The sequence below is a fragment of the Salmo salar genome, chromosome 15 (assembly GCF_965601325.2).
Source record: "Salmo salar chromosome 15, fSalSal1, whole genome shotgun sequence".
NCBI classification, from domain to species: Eukaryota; Metazoa; Chordata; class Actinopteri; order Salmoniformes; family Salmonidae; genus Salmo; species Salmo salar.
The window spans coordinates 68244461-68259526 of NC_138305.1; the positions used below are offsets into that span (position 1 = coordinate 68244461).

A 15066-nucleotide genomic window follows, 5' to 3' on the forward strand; every position below is an offset into this window, starting at 1 on the left:
ACAAATTGTGTTGCTAATGTAACATGTTTTCTAACCAAGGTGTCCCACTGGGCACACCATGTCATTTCAACATGGATATGTGGGTAATCTTTGGTTGAGACGTTGATCAATGAGATTTCAACCTTTATTCACCCACTCAAAAAGACAGCCTGAAGTTTGTTGAATTCCCAATGTGTTATCACTATGCTTTCAATCATCTAAAAGCACAACCAAATTTCAATGGAAAAACAATGTCTGACTGTTGGCTTAGTTGTCATCTAAATGTGTTTTCAGTGCACTTTAAACCATTTAAAAGCACAACAAAGAGCAAATGGGAATACAATGTCAGATATTTTGAATTTATATAAGAACTTGTTCTGCCCCTGAACAAAGCAGTTAACCCACTGTTCCTAGGCCGTCATTGTAAATAAGAATTTGTTCTTAACTGACTTGCCTAGTTAAATAAAGGTTAAATAAGAAATAAATGTAAAAAAAACTTAATGTGCTTCATCCAATAGCATAACCAAATGACCTTGATTACAGTTGAGATTACATTGAAAGTACACAGTGTAAGTGATCAATGTTGTTTGAGCTTCTGCACAGATATTTATATTGTGAAGAACCCACAGACCAGCGACCTTTGCATGCTATCTTGAACATACACACTTTCCATCATTACATAATAATACTTTTATAGTTACAGTAAGCTCAAAATGTGGCCGTGGATCTGTTACTAATTTTAATGTTGAATAAAAACGGTTACATTAGTTTGTAAGATAGCCTTAACTTTAGGCTATTTACTGTATTATCGAATTGACAATGCAACCAAATATTAAAACTTAAAGGAGATGTATCCAATGCTTGGATAGTTTCATCTGAGCCACTTTCTTAATCCTATTCTTTAACTTTTGTTTTAGTTGGAGACGTGAATCCAACATATCATTTGTTAACTTGTCGACAAGTTAATAGGTTATTTTATTTACTGCATTGCAAAAGTGATATTGAATTGTATTTAGTTGTCAACGCAACCAAATATCAACATTTGAAGGAGATGTATCTTCTGCTTGGATTGTTCCATCAGTACCACTGATTTAGTCTGACTTTAATTCCAGTTTCTCTACAAATTAATAATTGATATGTTGGATTCACATCTCCATCTCAACCAAAAATCTAAGTTAAAGAATAGACCTAAATCAACTCAAACTTCATTTAAAGTTAATTTAATGTTTGATTTGATTTATTCCTATTCTTTAACTTAGATTTTTGGTTGAGATAGAGATCTCAATATTATACTTTGTATTTATTTCTTTACCCTACCACCCTCTTCTAATTGAAGTAAACTAATGGACAACATCACGTAGGCTTCTACTTCCATCTTATACATACTATATACATTTTATGGACACAGTATATTCTACGATAGTTATCTTTTGTTTGTTTTTAGTCCCATCCTGCACCTATCCTCATCTGTCTCTGAAGACCATCCAGTTTGATTTCTATTTGCCATATATTTTTTAACTGTGCTGTGATGTTTCACAAAAGTTCTGAACCTTTCTATTCTCATAATTTCTACAGATTGTATATTACAGATAAACATTTTTGCTAAGAGTATTATTGTATTATTGATCGATTGACTATGACTTTTTAAATCACCCAGCAGTGCTATTTGCAGAGCTAGCTCCAGGTAAATGTTGCAATTCTTCAGACATTCCTGAACCTGTGACCAAAAACAAAGTACATAATGGACAGTACCAAACCAAATGATCTAATGATTCTGTCTTTTCGCAGCAAAATCTTCAGAGCTGGGATATCCCACATATATATAACATTATTTTAGTTGAAAGAATTTTGCATCATATTTTAAATTGAAAAGTTTATAAACCATGTGCCATGGAATCGGTACATCGAAAATCTCTTCCTAACTATTTTGCACTCTATATGGAACAGCAGTCAATTTTTTGGTACTTAAATGAAACTGGTATACTTTTTCATTTATCATAATTTTCTTTAACCAATTTTGGTCTTTAATGCAGGGCCGACAGACAAGTTCCTTACTTCCACTGGCCTCTTCCATTTTTGTGGTAATGCTGCAGTTAGTTGGTTGTAATTTTGAGTAGAGCAGACATTTCCATATATTTTTGTTAGTTGCATGTGTGACATAACTCCATCAGTCCTATTTATGATATAATTTACAAATATTATACAATAGTTTTTTATAAAAAATATATAGTTTTTTATCAATTAGTATATTTATGTTTAACCATAATATTTGTTGTAATATTTGTTCTGTCTTCTGGCGGATTAAACTGAAATTGCAACCAACTTTCTATGGCTTGTTTTAAAAATAGCGATATTTTGGAGATTATTTCATTTTCTGAGCCACACAAATTACATTGGAACAACGTTGATCCAACCAGTTTGTGCCCAGTGGGCTGTGCCTTCAGGCCCCATATTGCTATAACATATCATATGCTTAGCTGATATGTAAAATACCTATCCAGATCTGGCTTGCGTCAACAATATAGTCAGGCAGGAACACACTCATTAGGGAGTATACGTTATTTATAATAAGGGTTACACAGAGAAAATGGACCTCTCTGATATTAAAAGGGATGGCCCTCCTTTCAGCTAAATATATATTTACCTAAACCCTCCCCGAACGCTTGAAAAACAAAACAAGTGACCCTCCCCTATACCCAAAATAATAATTAAAACAAAGTGGATAGCAGAGTTTTAGAAACTGTTATTCGTCCTGTAAGCATTAAATGGCATCACGGGAACTTTGATTGTGCACAGGGCTGCGAGCCAGAAGGTTGTCGGTTCGCAGACCACCGTTGACAATAGTAGGGATGGAAAGATCTCCTTTAAAGTAAAATGATTGCATGAATCTCGCATCGTATTTGCATGTCTGAGAAAATATTACATATTAGCAGAATATCTTTTAATACCACACAAATTACCGACATTACAGGCCAAATCAGTGTCTTGTTTGCAACGAAACTGTCCCTGTTTGCAAATAATTACATCTTGACGCCATTAGGCATCTGAGCACTGTACTTTCAAAAGTTAGGCCTGCCTTTTCCACCCCAGACAGAGTAGGCCTACCGACGCAGAAAGATTTAAGCTTTAACTACTTGCTACTCTTCTTCCGTGATTTAACCTAAAGAGAGAAGGTCACAAGTGTTTCCCTAAAATCTGTCTGGGTTTAAACATCTTCTATTGTACAGAAAGGGAACAGCTTAATAAATTGATAGTGACAGAATCAGATTACTTCCCAAGAAAAGACAATGTTTTGTCTCCCAGGCTATAGAAGGTTGTATTGCTCAGCCTCTGAATGTCAAAGAAACTAAACAATGATATTCCCATATACATCGGAGTCACGTCTTTCCCATGTACCAGATCACTTTTTTAATCAGATCCGTTTTATTTTCTTCAAAATCTTAAAATAATGAAGACGATATAAATTAATTATGCCTACTCGAATTTGCCTACTTTCAACACCATGAGCTGTCATTTCCGATTGATTCTGCAGCGGCTGCTGTACCAGTTTCAGCACCACAAGCGTAAATGACTCAAATCTGGCTTATTGTGAGGTCAATAACTCTGATAAATACATAATGGGCAAGAAACATATAATGTATATATTTTTTGGGGGGGGGGGTACTTTTTACCCCTAATTTTGTGATATCCAATTGGTAGTTGCAGGCTTGTTCCATCGCTGCACTCCCGTACTGACTCGGGAGAGGCGAAGGTCAAGAGACATGCGTCCTCCGAAACACGACCCCGCCAAGCCGCACTGCTTCTTGACACACTGCTCGCTTAACCCCGAAGCCAGCCGCACCAATGTGTCGGAGGAAACACCGTACAGCTGGCGACCAAAGTCAGTGTGCATGCGCCCGGACATCACAAGGAGTCATAGAGCGCGATGGACAAGGACAAGGACACCCCAACCGGCCAAACCCACCCCCATGTGCTCCGCCTCATGGGTTTCCTAGCTGAAACACAGTCCGGAATAGAACCCGGATCTGTATTGACGCCTCTAGCACTGCCTTACTGCGCCACTCGGAAGGAAACAGATTGTTTTTAATCAAATAAACTATAGTAGTTGTATGCTATCAAAGTTAACCGCCTGACATCCTTCTTCGAGCTCTCCTTCTCAAACTGAACAGAACATAGGCTAGTCGGCGCGCAATATATGTTTGACTACGCCTAATCACTCCAAAAAATCTTGACAAGGCCTAATCAAAAAACAAATCTGAAGAAGCCTTTGACTCTCCTGAACTGCCAACGCAGGTCTACACAGCACAGCCATTGGTTAGGCAGCACACAAAACGTTGTTGATCAGCAAGAGCAGAGCAGGCTGGAATGAGGGTTGGGATATCCATTGCAGTGTGTATCCATTACAGTGTGTATACAGCCTAGTTGTATTTACACCATCCCAGCAGCTGTGTGCTTCTCTGAGCATGCATTTCATAGTCTATAGCCTATAGCCTATGGATCATTTGATTGAGACCACACTAAATAGCCTATAGACACACTAGATATTGCGTGCCTAGTGAAGAATCAGAGGTGAGGGGCAGCATCTGGCACACATGGATATATAGCCTAATAAGCAACTAATTCTGAAACACTTGAGAAATATTGAAATGTAATCAATTACAAATTGCATTACCCCCCTGGACTAGATTAAAACACTGAGAAATATAGAAATAAAAAAATATGATATCCTCCCATTCACTGAAATTGAAAAAGCATGGCCCTCCCCCATTTTCCTCCAAGTAACCATTCTGTAAATTTCAGTCCATCCCTGAGCTTTATTATTTATTTTGTTCTACTGGCAACCTGTTCTAATCTACTCACCTCCTCTGTGAATTATCTTTGTGAGGTGCACGCACTGGTCAAATTCACCTTCTAGCCGCAGGTTGCACACCTGCACCTCTCCTTATTTGGTTTATCCCGTTTCATATATGTTTTTTAATGTTTCTAATAAACTTTCATATTTATATGTTTTTATTGTTTCAGTGTTAAGTATTGTCCTTTAGTATGTGTCGTGTGCAATATTATTGCCTGTGAAATGTATTATGACTGCTGCCTATTGGTAATATACAGTTGAAGTCGGAAGTTTACATACATCTTAGCCAAATACATTTAAACTCAGTTTTTCACAATTCTTGACATTTAATCCCAGTAAACATTCCCTGACTTAGGTCAGTTAGGATCACCACTTTATTTTAAGAATGTGAATTGTCAGAATAATAGTAGAGAGAATGATTTATTTCAGCTTTTATTTCTTTCATCACATTCCCAGTGGGTCAAAAGTTTACATACACTCAATTAATATTTGGTAGCATTACCTTTTAATTGTTTAACTTGGGTCAAACCTTTTGGGTAGCCTTCCCCAAGCTTCCCACAATAAGTTCGGTGAATTGTGGCACATTCTTCCTGACAGAACTGGTGTAACTGAGTCAGGTTTGTAGGCCTCCTTGCTCACACACGCTTTTTCAGTTCTGCCCACAAATTTTCTATAGGATTGAGGTCAGGGCTTTGTGATGGCCACTCCAATTCCTTGACTTTGTTGTCCTTAAGCTATTTTGCCACAACTTTGGAAGTATGCTTGGGGTCATTGTCCATTTGGAAGACCCATTTGCGACCAAGCGTTAACTTCCTGACTGATGTCTTGAGATGTTGCTTCAATATATCCACATAATTTCCTGCCTCATGATGCAATCTATTTTGTGAAGTGCACCAGTCCCTCCTGCAACAAAGCACCCCTATAACATGATGCTGCCACCCTCCGTGCTTCACGGTTGGGATGGTGTTCTTTGGCTTGCAAGCCTCCCCCTTTTTCCTCCAAACATAATGATGGTCATTATGGCCAAACAGTTCTATTTTTGTTTCATCAGACCAGAGGACATTTCTCCAAAAAGTACGATCTTTGTCCCCATGTGCAGTTGCAAACCGTAGTCTGGCTTTTTTATGGCGGTTTTGGAGCAGTGGCTTCTTCCTTGCTGAGCGGCCATTCAGGTTATGTCAATATAGGACTCGTTTTACTGTGGATATAGATACTTTTGTACCTGTTTCCTCCAGCATCTTTACAAGGTCCTTTGCTGTTGTTCTTAGATTGACTTGCACTTTTCGCACCAAAATACGTTCATCTCTAGGAGACAGAACGCGTCTCCTTCCTAACCGGTATGATGGCTGCGTGGTCCCATTGTGTTTACACTTGCGTACTATTGTTTGTACAGATGTACAGTGGTACCTTCAGGCATTTGGAAATTGCTCCCAAGGATGAACCAGACCTGTGGAGGTCTACAATTTTTTTTTCTGAGGTCTTGGCTGATTCCTTTAGATTTCCCCATGATATCAAGCAAAGAGGCACTGAGTTTGAAGGTAGGTATCGAAATACATCCACAGGTACACCTCCAATTGACTCAAATGATGTCAATTAGTCTATCAGAAGCTTCTAAAGCCATGACATCATTTTCTGGAATTTTCCAAGCTGTTTAAAGGCACAGTCAATTTAGTGTATGTAAACTTCTGACCCACTGGAATTGTGATACAGTGAAATAATCTGTCTGTAAAGAATTGTTGGAAAAATTACTTGTGTCATGCACAAAGAGGATGTCCTAACCGACTTGCCTAAACTATAGTTTGTTAACAAGAAATTTGTGGAGTGGTTGAAAAACTAGTTTTAATGACTCCAACCTAAGTGTATGTAAACTTCTGACTTCAACTGTACCTACCTAGGTGTTATTTTATAACAGATTAGGGCAGCTGCGTGTTCTGTTGCTGCTCCAGACCAACTAGGATCCTCTGCTGCCAACTGCAGCCATCTTGGACCATGTCTCTCTTTTGAAATATTTTATATTATCATGGGTCAACCAGGGTTGGGTATTAACGGATTACATTTAACTGGAATTACGTAATCAGATTACAGAAATGAAGTAACTGTAATGTGACTGGATTACTTTAAAAAATGGTTTTACATTCTTAAAAACAACTGATTATATTTTGTATTAGGCCTACTTCCTCTAATATCAAAATGTGGGCTGCAAGTGTTTGCCTTAAACACACTAATATTTACTATTTTTTAACATCTTTGAAAGCTCTGCTGAGCCACACAGCTTGGAAGTCACCTTTCAGTGGGAATGAAAGTTTTCCCCTTCTGTTGCAATCTGTTTGAAATCTCCAAAACGGTCAAATGTTTTGTCTGGTTGATTTCCACAAAAACTTGTTTTTAATCAAAAACGTCAGACAACTGACAACTGAATCATACCACATTTCATCAGGATCGTTGTGTCAAAATAACATTTTTCATTAGTCAACACAGCTCCACCCTGTTCACTTCCTAAGATGTAAGCGTAAGACACTCAAATGTCCATTTCCTCTTTTACTGGCCACAATCTGCTTGGTGGCTGGGTGTAATAGGCCCATATTTTCACAATCAAAAAATGAGTGTTGGGAACGCTTTCCTTGGAATTTGACAGTGAAGCTGACCTTTTAGCAGTGATGCCATTTCATCAAGAAGATGCGGCAGGAATTTGAGACAGCACTTGCCCAATGATGCAGGGGGTTGGGTGGGCAGAATTAGAGAGCAAGAGGAGGAAGAGGATGAGGAAGGACAGTTGCCTCAGATGAGATCAGGGCCACATTGGTTGACCATGTGCTCAACCATGGATTGAGTATGAGGGAGGCTGGGCAGAGAGTTCAGCCCAACCCGAGCCGCTACACGGTTGCATCTATCATCTGTAAATTCAGAAATGAGAACCTGTAAGTTACCTACCATCTACACTATGCTCTTTATGTATGTATACTGTAGTATACTGCAGTCCGACATATCAGTAGGCCTATGTTACTCAGGGATTGTTGGCCAATGTTACAGTAATGTCAATTCATATTGAAAGAAAATAGATTATTTTAGCTTACTGTAACCAATCATATCATATTTGTGGATCTTCTGCAGAACTGAGAGACGACCAGGCCATGGTGGAAGACACCGGCTATTCACACCAGAACAGGAGACCGCTATTGTGAACATAGTGGTGGCAAACAATATCATTAGACTATGAGAAATCCAGAACCACATAATTGCAGACAACACAATATTCAATAACATTCACCAAGTGGGCTTGTCTACATTGGACCGTGTATTACAGCGCAACCGAATCCGGATGAAACATGTCTACATGGTGCCATTTGAGCGAAACTTAGAGAGGGTTAAAGAACAGCGCTATGAATATGTGCAAGTAAGTACTATACTGTGAATTTACTATCATATCAGCACAGTATAGACACATTACAGTACTGTAATCCAGTGTAAAGTGCCTCACCATATTGACTGCTCTAGGTCTATGTCACATATTGTCTTGCTGTCTGTTTCAGAGAGTCTTGGAGCTGGATGCCGCTGCAATTCAGCACGTTTATATTTACATTGATGAGGCTGGCTTCAACCTAGCCAAAAGAAGGGGACGGTGACGGAACATTATTGGCCATCGTGCCATTGCGAATGTCCCTGGACAGCGTGGAGGGAATATTACTGTGTGAGCAGCCGTTAACCAGCAGTGCGTCCTCCATCACCATGCCAACCTTGGTCCCTACAACACCGCCATTCTCATCACATTCCTGGACACACTACATGACATCCTCATTCCAACCGAGCAGAGGGGTGGACCAGAGCAGCCCAGGTATGTAGCCATCTGGGACAACGTGAGTTTCCACCGGGCTGCAATGGTCCACATCTGGTTTATCGACCACCCACAATTTATTGTTCTATACCTCCGACCATATTCCCCATTCCTAAACCCAATTGAAGAGTTTCTTTCGGCATAGCGATGGAAAGTGTATGACCGCCATACCCTCGCACGCATGCCTCTTCTCCAGACAATGGAGGATGCATGTGGTGAAGTTGATGTGGGGGCTTTCGGCGGCTGGATCCGTCACACCAGAAGATTCTTTCCCCGCTGTTTAGCCAGGGAGAACATGGCTTGTGATGTAGATGAGGTGCTGTGGCCAGACCAAAATAGGAGGCAGGATGCAGCCTAATGTCTTTTTTCTTACATTTTGCTTGTGTTTTTGTCTTTTTGTGTTTAGAGTTTTGAAAGAATGAGCCCCTTTCATTTTTATTTTTGTACAGAAAACCCTTTATCTTACTGAATGTTTTCCTGGTTCTCTCCTGTTGGGTATGGAAAGTGTTACATACAAAACACAAGTGTTAAAAAATACTGCATTTTGGAAATAAATGTCAATGTTTTTGTTACTGTATTGCATTTGTGTGTGTTTATTTATGTATATTTGAGTAGGTATACATTACTGTAACAATCTTTTACAACCGGCTACAGTGTAATACTGAAAAGGCAAAAGCATAAACCTACTGATGGGATATTTATAGTAGTGTTTTGTGTTGAGCACATCAGTGTGTTGTTGGTTGGTAGACAGATCTATTCATATGACGCGTGTGTCATTTTGATGCAAAAAAAAACATTTTGGAAAGAGATAAAACAGTTTTGAATGCAGTGTTTGCTTTTGCTAGAGATTTGTAGAGTTTTGCATTTGGTGTTTATGGTTTTGTGTTTTGTGTTTAGAGTTTTCGGGAAATGGCCCAAAGATTCAGCAAACGTGTGTAAACAATTGCAGAAAACTGTAAGACTGTCACAATATCATTGAAGGCAATTGGCATTAAGTGGTTTACCCTTGTGAAACACAAAACTGGGACATTGTTCTAAAACTGTTTTATGTTTGTGGGCCTTCCAGCTGCCCTGTTTCAAAACCAGCAGACTGGAAAAAACACATTTCTATATCTTTTAAACTAATTTGTGAATTATTATGTAGGCTGATTCAAATGTAACATTTGATTTAACAGAATGAGCAGCTGGAGGAGGTAGGGGAAAAGGTGCCAAGTGGAGATTTTTATCCATTTCCACATGATTAAACTCCACACAGACGTGAAAACTTCACAAGTCTACACAATCAACTAAAACACCAGTCTAATTAAAGAAACAGGCAGGAAGGAGAAATAATGACAAATTTGCATAGTATAACACATAAGCAAGAAAAAAACATTTATCAACAAAAATATTCATCTGCTGAAGGAGCTTACATTAACTCCTCTTCAATTCTCTCTTTTTATTCACCATACCTTTTCTTAGTGATTTACTTTCCTTTGTTTTAGTCCTTATGGTCCTCTCTCCTTGACATGCCTTTTCATGTGAGCAGTAAGCCGTTCATTTCCAGCGGAGAATGCGCTGCACAGCAGTGCATAATTTATAGGTTTAGAAATGAGAAGATATGAAACCTTAGAGGATGCAAAGCCTCTTTGAGTCATAAATATCTGTCCCCAGTCACACCATATGACAAGGTTCTTTGAACCTGCTTGAATTTGTTATTATTAGAAGACAGAGAACTTCATCAGTCATCCATTTCATTTGCATCCTATTCATTTTCTCTCCAGGTGGGATCACTTCAGTCATCATGAAACACAGAACAGAATGGTCCCATGTGCTCATCAATAAGGTAAGATATTAACAGCAGTTTGACTTGAATTCAGTTAAACCTGCCAAAGCAATGTTTGTGCACTGTCTTTATTTACAAACACATTCCTCTTATTCGTCAATCTGGAAGCATCTACCAGTGTGGAGAGTATACCTGGTAATAATAGCAAGTTTTTACAGAACCCAAGACCATTCTATGTTTTTATTTGACCATGGGGAAAAGAGCTACTGTGAAAATACCACAGTGCGGGTTTGATTGAATTGAGCCCTTTGAGTAACATCAAAAAGGCTCTGAAAAGGGACTGTTCAGATAAAGGTCAAACATTGATACTGAAACAGCCACTTTACAATGATGGTTTTGAAATAATTACCTGGAGTAACTGAACCATGTCTAAGCTCAGCCTGTGAATATCCCGCATCCCTCTGACAAGCCTTCTAATCAAGGAACTAAAGCAAATGTGTTCCATTCAGGTGTGTAATCACCCCCATGGCGGATTCATCATGTTAGGAGGAGAGTTGTGGAGGTGGGCTTGATAGGTGGTTCGAGGTACATCTCTCTTTTCTTGGCCTGTCATTACATCTGTCTGTTAACCTTTACAGTTTGTTTTTTTTACAATCTCTTACACACTGAAAGTGGTCCTTGAGGCACACTCAGTGAAACCATTAACTCATGTACCTAATCTTCAGACCAAGTCTGCAAAACTGCAAGCACATTATCTGCTTTACACTCAGTTTGCAATTGTTAAACACACTTTTTGCAAAACACAGTTCTCTACATTAGAAACAATACTCAAAAGTAACAGGTCTTGTGTTTCGTTTGGAAAACACTGCTATTCAAAATGCCACACTCATTTACCGATTACCTACACCCAGTGCTCATGTGTGAAAACACTTATGGCTAATTTATTCACTTAGAAATCAGAGCTTGAGCACTATAAATAAGCTTCAGGTTGGCTTTCTTGGTTTCTTAGATTTTCTTTCAAAAACACGGACATTTCTAAGTGACCCCAAACTTTTAAACAGTAGTGTACTTGTACGAGTGAGTGTTATGACAAACTGCCGTGGCCTCCACTGCACACTGAACATGCAAAAGACACGAGATAGTAGTGTTTTACCTTGGTCACATCATTTGATGGTTTGTGTGTAGAGTTTAGATGCAAAAACACCATTTTGAGAAGAGTTAAAATAGTTTTCAATGAAGTGTTTGGTTTTTCAAGAGATGTGTGACATCTTGCATTTTGTGTGTGTGGTTTGGGGTTTTGTGTGTAGAGTCTAGAGAAAAGGAGCCATAGATTCAGAAATCATGTGTAAGCAATTGTCAAAAACTGTAAGTTACGGTGACATCAACCACACACGGCACTATCGCCCACATCCAACACCAATGACATCATCCTCTGAGAGGAGCAAAAGACAAGGGGAGAGCAGCTCCCCTCCTCGTACCATAAATCGGTGGCCGTCGCGGCCATACAGTTCACCTTGGTGTTAATGATAACGAATGGATCATTCCATCTTTCTCTTTCCAGGAATGCCACTGACTTACAGTACAGGTGGGGTGTCCACAGTCACACAAAAGGAATGAATGGAGGCTCTCTTTCTCGCTCAGAGATGGTTGGTACACGTGAACATGCTCCATCCAGGTAAACTATATTGGGATGATCGTATGCACATGTGTGAGCGAATAAGCCAACATGTTACATAAGCTAAGCAGATACATTGGAGCCATGATTTTTACACCTTTGACATCTGCCATCACAGTCAGAGATGACTCCATCTTGTAAATAAAATACATCACTGTGTCCTAGTTGCACTGCTTGGCCTGTCCATCAGCAGCTGTCCATGACATAACAGGGAAGAGGGGCTTCCCCCCATATGACTTCATTTTCATGGACAGCTGAAGCATGTTGAAGAAGACAGTGAATCGACAGCTATTTATCCTAATCTCCCTGACAGTGAGACTGATAGTGATAGTAGAACAGAGAGCAGGACATGTGTGATCCATCCGTCTCTCTGGAGTCTGAACTCTTGACTGGCTGTGGTTTGTGGACAGGAGACCTAAGGGCCATCCAGACTACACTGTCTTTGATGGTTTCCCTCTCTAACCTCCAATCCCATTGCATTTCCATGTGGTTGGATGGATGACCAGACCAGTATGCGGCACAGAGACACACCGAAGTGTGCCTGATTGGCTCTGGTGATCTGAAGGAGCCCCATAAGGTTCGAATTGACAGGTTTGCAACCAATGTTATATAAGGAGTCTGGTTTAGGGTCTGGTTGGGGATGCTTTACTCACAATTATGTAAAATATTTATGTGAAAAATGTAAATAAATACAACTAATTTGATTTTGATTATTTTGAAACAGACTAAAATAGATAGAGCTGTTGAATGTGATTATTTCCCTACATATAGAGTAATGGTAAGATATGCAGCACACCCTCACCAGACCTATAATTTACTCTAACTTGAGGAGCCATTTCTTGTTGGTGTTCTATGGGTAATATATCACAGCCGGACGTCACAAGCCAACAGGCAGGAAATGATCCACTACCATGCCTTTACAAATCCATCCAAATACAGATTTTGCATTTTGTGGACAACATAACACCCAAATACCATGGGACAAAAATTGTCCAATTGCTCGTGGTTGGATTTGCAAGCTGCAGTTAAAACAGTCTAATGTTACTATATAGAAAGAGAACGTTTTTTTTCTCCAAAAGGTACAGTATTAGAGTGTTTCCTTTTCATTATTGCCTTTATGCTAACAGTGCCCCCTTTTTATTGCAATACTGAAGATTACATGTATATTTCATAATTATACTGCAATAACTTTATTAAATATAAAGCGTGTGCACACACACTCGAGGGTTGCATTTCAGGGAGCTGTCCATCTGTGGTCACGCAGGTAAACCTCTAATCTTATTAGGCCCATTGTAAATGTTTTACTGCCAAATCATAACACATCGATGAAGAATAATAAAGCATATCATCTAATCTTTAGCCATGAGAACAGATTTATGGTTGGTTGGAAATAGCTGGAAGTCATTGGTCTTGACTGCAGCTGTTATTCAGTTGTAATTTATAACCAATCTCATGCTTATTATACATCTTGTTGACGATCTGGTTTCTGCATTTGGCCTTGTCGTCTTAGTATTTTTAATTATAAGTGGTTTTGCAGATCCGTTTGCCGGTTTATGGCAAGGATATGTTGCAATAATGAGATATGCCTTAATTCCTGGAAATGACCTGGAAATCCCCCTAGATTGGATAGAGAGTCAACCAGGTCTGGAATTCCCACTCCTTTTATCCTCACCAAAATTACATATCTGCCTAGTTCACTCCCAGATGCTACAGTATGTGTTTTGGGACAGTACATGATGCTCTTTTTTATTCTCTTTTTTTTTTACCACATTTGTGGTTGTTGGGGGGGTTTACAGGTACAATATCAATTTCAAATCATATATTCGGTTTATATAACATGTACACGTGGGCTGCCACGCAAAAGAAAAACAAAAGTAAGAAATACATAGTGAAATGATCATATTGTTCAAACCGGATTTTGTAATAGTAAAATTGGTATATAAAGAAAAAGAACAAAAAGAGGTGGGCCTACACCACCAACTCCCCATCCCATTCCCCTCAACCCGACATATCTCAGTCCAACCCCCTGCATCTAAGCATTTAACTGCAGGGAACTACCACATCCTATGAAGGAATGTGCCTACCTGATTTAGGAGACACAGTTGGGGCCAATTTGGGGCTAATTTCATCGTAAAACATTTCCTTGGTGTTAAATACAGTCTGTGAACAAACTTAAAATATATAGTTTAATGGCTCGCATTGAAATGCAAAGTTCATATTTCTCCATATTGTGTTCCAGTTAAAGGGTTTTTCAGATTCACTAAGGTCTGTGGACCATACCTTTTTAATGGCTAGCTCATAATATGAGCTTTCCAAAAGTTGTTTATATATTATAGAGATCAGTCCTTTCGGGAGCCCAGATAATGTTTTCATAAATCCCATGGATTTACCTATGGGTTGTTGGGTTCAGTAGTTGGGTTTCCCAAGGGACTCCATAGGCCAGCATAGTTGTAAATATAAGAAAAAGGGAGTTGCCTGGTAATGTGTATGTGTCCTTCAAATCTTGGAATGTTCTTAAACCATTACTGTCCATGATATAGGCAAGGGTACGGATTCCTCATTTGGACCATTGGTTGGATGCAAAAGGCATTATTGCAACCCTCCAGATCGCAAGGCATTATTGTGAAGTAATGGAGTATGAGTATGCCATTTTGATTTCCAGTTACAACGTTTTTCAATTATGCGCGAAATAGGAATTGTGTGAACAATAATAAAACCAAGGGGTAGTTTACATTGTTTAAGGCATATATCAGTGAAGACGACCTCTTCCAGGATAATAGGATACACCATATTTCTCTGTATACTCAATTTAACCAATTTAAGATGGGGTGAAATGCTAGTTCCTGGAAATACAATTGGTATGCATAGTCCTCCTACGTCTTTCCCTCTTAGTAAGTTTGTTAGCCAGAAGGGGGAGATATGGGAAGCATTGAACTACCGAAATTCAGCCGTTGCAGTATATT

At 39.1% G+C, this 15066-nt stretch overlaps 1 protein-coding gene across 1 annotated transcript in view; it reads right to left on the reverse strand.

Moving 5' to 3' along the window:
• The window catches only part of LOC106571900 (fibulin-2), a 45212-nt gene that overhangs the window by 18116 nt on the left and 12030 nt on the right, over positions 1–15066 (reverse strand). The window lies entirely within an intron of this gene.